Source organism: Perognathus longimembris, chromosome 21, assembly GCF_023159225.1.
Source record: "Perognathus longimembris pacificus isolate PPM17 chromosome 21, ASM2315922v1, whole genome shotgun sequence".
NCBI lineage: Eukaryota > Metazoa > Chordata > Mammalia > Rodentia > Heteromyidae > Perognathus > Perognathus longimembris.
The window spans coordinates 44,214,648-44,221,432 of NC_063181.1; positions in this window are offsets into that span (position 1 = coordinate 44,214,648).

The following is a 6,785-nucleotide window of genomic DNA, read 5'->3' on the forward strand; positions in this document are numbered from 1 at the left end:
AGAACAGGAAACTAACATTTGAAACTCTCAATTTACACTTGAGATCTACCAAATATGGAGATTCAAGATCTCAGTTATAGTGTTAAGTTTGGATACCTATGTCAACATTAAATGATTTGTAAAGATGGAAGAATCGTACGTTAAGACATCTCAACTCTGTCCTAATGAGGACTTTTTAGCAAAGGATGTCCTCTACTCTAATATTGTATGTACTTTCATAATATTTACCACTTCCCTACTCAATTACTTCCACAAACTTTGGACAATTTCATTGTTCATTTTCAAAAAACAACTCTTATTCTCTATCTTTATAACTCTAAACTATGATATAGTTTTATTTGCAGTCATGTTCATATGATTGCTTGATAACATATTAGCGTTTAATGTTATGTACTTGATATTACTGTTTATAAGACATGTGCCAGAGGTTCAGATAGAAAATGTTCAGAACAAGCCAAGAATTAACTAAAAGAATACAGGGACTAAGAGTGGGATTTTATTGTTTCTTAACAGTTAACAGTAGATTTGCCAGGTTATTTTCAGGATCAAGTATCTGAGGCATAGAATTCTACTTACAGAAATGGAACCAACAGAGCCAGTAGTCCAACACATGACGGTTTCAAAACTTGACAAATATATTTTTTCTTAGGTCAGTATACCCATGACCAAGGATCTATGAATTCTCTATTGAAGTGTTACATGAAAAGAAACTACAATATAGGCATATTCCACACAATCTTGGTCAATCTGCCATCAGTTACAGCTAAGGAATGCATTCCAACTATACTTCTCTTGATTGCAGACATTATCGTAGGTTCATACTCAAGTAGACAATTAAATAGAGATATTATTTGGAAGATTGAGTTGAATGCCTTTGTGGTCACTATGGTAGAAGCTTGATGAGATCAAAGGAAGATTTAATATTTTATTTATTAAGACATACTTGGATATCTAAAATTGCACAGAGATAAATGCTTTTGTATTAATTCAAAGCAATTTAATAATGCAGCACTGTAATAATAATATACTAATGCAGCTGTGTGTGTAAGAGTGGGTGTGTCAGTCCTGGGGATTGAACTCAGGGCCTGAGCACCGTCCCTGAGCTTTTGTGTTCACGGTTAACATTCTGCCTCTTGAGCCACAGCTTAACGTCCAGTTTCTTGGTGATTCACTGGAGTCTTATGAACTTTGCTGCCCTGGCTGGCTTCAAATCATGATCCTTAGGTCTCAGCCTCCTGAGTAGATAAGATTGCAGGACTGAGCTACTGGCGTTTAATGCATTTATTGAATTTCTAAAAATCAACTTCACATTCAAGAGCAAATAAGCATATCCCTAAGATCACAGGTCTCACGCTGCTTGGACAATTAGGGAAGTAGCATAAACATTTCCAAAATCTCATTAAGTAATTTCCTTGCAAGATCAGCTGTCTACCAAAAGCAACACCCATGTCTCACCCCTTTCCTCATGATCACGGAAGGAAGAACATGAATGTGAAACCATTTTTATGAGCTATTTTAAGAAAATGCATGCCCATTGCACTCAATTCAGGGAAACATGGCTTCAGAACTAAAGGACTTACGTAGTGTAAGTAATCTTAAGAGTTTTAACAGTATTAATTACCTTCAGTCTGAGCAAGATACATCTTATGCAGAAATCACAGAAAATATTACTGGATATCAGTCTGGGGACTCTAAAAAGTAAGACATGTATAGCCAAGTGAATTGTAGCAGGAGAAATGCAATTTAACTTATAACAGTTCTTACAACAGAGTCTATTTTGAAATGAAAAGACTTAAGGATGCTTCATACAAGCCCTGGTGTCACCAGATGAGAGTGGCATGCATTAGAGCGCATGTCCTATGAAGTTGTATCCCCTGAAGACACATGGATCACTTACCTATCCATGAACAATATGCCATATTCTACTCCTCTCCATACATAAGATCCCTAGTAACTACTACCAAGAATTTTCAGTAGTACCTCCAAAGGTAACAAGACAACAAAGGTAACCAGACAACAAAGTCCTCCATATCTCTTGAAAGAACCTCTCACTCACTGGCACTTACAACACGTAACTGTGTAGGGAAGGTTATGAGAACTGTAATCTAGGTAGGTAGGTAGATGATAGACAGACAGACAGAGAGACAGACAGAGAGATAGAGTTCATACAAAGCTATGCTCCAATTTCTGACCTGGCTTCTATAAACCTAAGGCCACAACCATAAGACAACCCACACCCTTCTGAGATCTACCTAGAAATCAGGTCTATCAACAGAGTTTACTGTTTCATTACAATGAATAAACCCCTGGATTTCTTGTTCAGAACATTTAATAAGGAGGGTATATAGTTTTGAATCCTTCATCTGTTCTTCTAAAATATTTATGTCTGCAATAACTCAGACATATCCTCCTCAGGGACCTGAAAAACTAATCATTTTAAATGCAGTCATTAGGAGATGTCTCCTTTCTCTGGGAGAGGCTATTATCTTTCTCAAATATGATTCCTTATTCACTCATCACTTTCCCGCCACTTCTGTTTGTCCTACAAGTCTGATTTATTGACCAGAGTCAAACAACTTGACCTCTAGCTGCTGATTAAGCCTGACAAAGGTCATCTTAACAGGAAACTTGGGGGGGGAGGAGTGATAAGGAGAGTTAATTTACTACATTAATTGTACAAATTTGAAATTATTATTTATAGTCTAGGAATATTGGGTGGCTCTCAAGGAATGATGTGACCTCCATAAGCAGAAACTTTCTCGGTGTAGTGAGTAGAAACTTATCATTGTTGAGATTCACGACATCTTACTTACAGATTGTGCTAGTTCAAACCTTCTTGAGCAATGCACCTTCCTTTGAGAAATACGCAGCAAAGGGTAGTAAGACTTGTGGTAGGCAGGAAAATGCCCTTCTAGGAAAGATGTCCATATCCAAATTCTCAGAATGTCGTGCTACAAGGAATGGGGTAATTAAGATCACGTGTGGTGCTGTGGTCTTGCTTGGATATTACCACAGTAAGAAAATTATTCTGGACTCTGAATGAGTCCAATATAATCACAATTTTTAAGTTGAAGGAGGAGGCAGAGAAGACACAGAAAATGGTATACTGAGGGAAGAACAGACAGATCTGGTTGGTTTTCATGCTAGAAAATGAGGGCCACTTGTCAAGCAATGTGCTCGCGCCTAGCAGCTGGGGACATGAAGAAATTAATTTTCTCTTCAGCATATTGAAAGAAATGCAGTCATTCTAGCAGTTTGCCTTTATCTCAGTGAGATCCATTTTTGACATCTAACCCATTGAACTGTAAGATGATAAATTTGTTTTCTTTTCATCCATCAAGTTTGTGTTAATGTCATGGCAGCAGAAAATGAATATACGATTGTATTCATTTGCGTGAGTACAGACTGGATGCCTTAAAAAAACCAAAAAAAGTTCCTACCTCCCAGTTCTGGAGGCTTGCAAGTATAAGATCAATGTGTCCATAGGTGTGGTTACTTGCACATAGCTGCCTGGTGTTTGTTTGTTTGTTTGTTTGTTTTGCCTCTTTTCATGGGTTTCACGTGACACATGTCTGTGCTTAGTATTTTCTGCTTCCAAATTTCTTCTTCTTATAAGGACATAACAGCTTTCAATGGGGTTGTAATAACCCTGGTCCTTTGAGTAAAATGCCTAAAATTACAACATAGTTCTCGTGGCAGGAAAAGGAGAATCAGCGGCCTAAGGAAAGTGCAGAAGGGAAAGATAATTCTGTGCAAAGAAAGCGGCTTGAAATAGAAGTGACAGCACGTACTTCAAGACAGACCGGAGGTGGGAATTCATGGAAGAGCCACCTGCTCCAAACTTGTCCAGACTGGGGTTTTGTTATCTGGTACTTGGTGTTCTTAGGCAGCCCTGTGGTCGGTCCCTTTCCAGACAGCTTGAAAGGTGAGCAGTGGCTTCCCAGAGAGGGGAAGGCATGCGGGTTCTGTGACCTTCCTCTCAGTTCCCAGTTCAACACCACCAACGGAAGGTCACAGAGTGGTCATCACACCCTGGGAAGACAGATCTGGCCATGGAACCGTGCTCCACAAGCCACCAGGACCTGGCCCATCTCATGACTTAAGATGACCCACTATTTGGAAGAACAGAGGATTTAAAGCAGACAACTCCATAAACTTCTACATTGCTAATTAGTCATTCTTTCCAGCTTTGTTTATATGCATGTATGGTAATGATGATTCAAGTAGGCCAGTGTTTTTGGTTTAAAAGAAAAAACACAACCATTAGAGACACTTCTAAATGGCAAGTTCCACTTTGCAGAGCCCTAGGCGAGGCAGGGTCCCTTTGCCCAGCCTGGGCGGACAGCTCCAGGGCGCTGTCCCTCCCAGCCTGCATCACTGCAACACAGACTGGGTCCTAGGCCCAGACAATGACTTAATCCCAGCTGGGTTTTGTGTTTTGAGTTTTGAGAAAATAATGAGAAAATGATAAGTATGGAATATCTCATAGCATGACGTGGGCGTCCGGTTGAGCTTATCTAATGCATCCAGAGTTGGTGGTTCTTTAACTAAGCAGCGTTCTCCACAGAAGGCTCTGGGCTGTGCACTAGGTGTTCACTGCCCCGGGCTCATTCTTGCCTGGACGCCGGCTCTCCAGCATTTCCACCGATTCTTCCAGAGGTTAATCTTCCCGTAATTTTGTTTGTTTCTTACCTTGGCAGAGTTCTCAGCACTGCAATGGTTATGATACCTGATATAACCGAAGAGGAGGAGATGCGAGAGACCAGAAGAGCTGGAGAAGACAATTAGTCATCACAGACTGACCACTGCTTTGCCCAGCTTTCTGAGTTCTCTTTCTCTTCAATCCACAGCTTTCCCCCTCCCTCTCCCTCCTTCCCTCCCGCTCTCTCTCTCTCTCTCTCACACACACACACACACACATACATTTTGCCTTTCTCAGTTCAGTTATAACTTGAATTTTAATACTTTATATTCTCCGAATGAACTGTACAAATAGCATACTTTCTCCACCAAATTATGGTCAGCAGAGATGATGTGTTGCGTGCGTTCTATTTCTCTTCATAAGATATGCCATGGACGTTGAATATGTTTGGGGCTCTTCAGTAACGATCCACGTTGCAGTATGAATTCAGTCCTCAGAGACTTCGAAGTAAAGCCTGTCGTTCACTAAATCTGTGGTTTCAAGAGTAGTTAGAACTTCATTAATTGGGCTCAGGTGCCTGAACGGATGCAATGGCATCCTGCCGCTCTCTGCAGGACAGCCTGGCATCCAAAGGCCTCCAGCTAAGGAGAACAATGAGTATGGTAATGAGGATAAAAGGAAGTAACAACATTTTATCCTTAGCTAAAGGGGAGGATACCTCCATAGGACAGAAAGGCTCCATCTTTTGAATACTAGTTCAAAGAAAGATTGATTAGTAAAATGAACAAATGGAACGAGAACAGATTGCTCAAGATCACATTTTCTTTTATACCAGTGACAACCGCAATGCTTAATCAGAGCCTTTATTATTGAGATACAAATATAAATCATTTTTAAGAAAATTCTCTGGCAAAGCAAAAGCTTTTTGAAAATTTAAACAAGTGCTTCCCATCTGTCAAAAGCTTACAACAGATTTACTCGGCACCTCCTGTGGCATTGGCTTCACCCAAGGGAACAGACTTCTCTGGCTGTTTTTACATCACATCCAAGAGAGTTTGTTTTGTTTGTTCATTTTACTTCTATTTACTATTGTAGAGATTAGCATATCAAATATTCCAGTCTTTCAGCTTATAATAAAACACTGTACTTCTTACTTGAAAGAACATCTACTGAGGAAGATTAAATAGAAATGCAGGGAAATTTGGTATTAACTTTATTATATTTATATCTTGCAATAAACTCCATGCATGCAAATTACCTGTGATATTTACAATATATAGGAAATGATAGGGTATAAATCAAGTAGCAAAATCTTTTGCAACAAAGAAAGTATTATGATTTGAGAAACACAATATGCAGTCTATTTATAGTAACTTACTCATTATTATGCACAATAGTTCTTTTTTCCTTTCTTTTTTTTTTTCTTCATTGTCAAAGTGATGTACAGAGGGGCTACAGTTTCATATGTAAGGCAGTGAATACATTTCTTATCCAACTTGTTACCTCCTCCCTCATTTTCCCCCAGCCTCCTCCTTCCTTAATTCTCTCCCCTACCCCATGAGTTATACAGTTGGTTTATACCATATAGTTTTGTAAGCATTGCAGGTGCATTGGTTTGTCTTTTAATCCTTAGTATATCGATTTTGGTATTCCCTTTCCCTTCCCTAGTTCCAATACGCATATATACAATAGCCAGGGTAAACTGTAACTGACTTTTTTTTCCTTTCTATTGACATGAGGTCTACTGTAGTGTAGGGTGATCTGGAAGTCACTATGTAGCTCAGGTTGTCTTTGAAATGTCAGTCTTTCTCATCAGCCTTCCAAGTAGACAACATTGAATAGTATGGAAGAGACTACTACTCCATTTCCCAGTTAATATGTAAATGTGGAATGTTTTTAATCTTGCCTCTTAATCTTACCTTCTTAAGTGGTTTTTTTCTGTACTAATATGAACAACCACACAACAATGAAATATTTACATTCTTCATAATTTATCCTCTTCTATATGGTAACCTTGATTGTATGCAAAGGAGAATTGACTATACACATCATGTTCAATTTACTTCATTCTGAATTTTTTGTTTTAATTTGTTGGAATTGTTGTTCATATGCCACTGCAACCCAGGTATATTTGCCTTATATT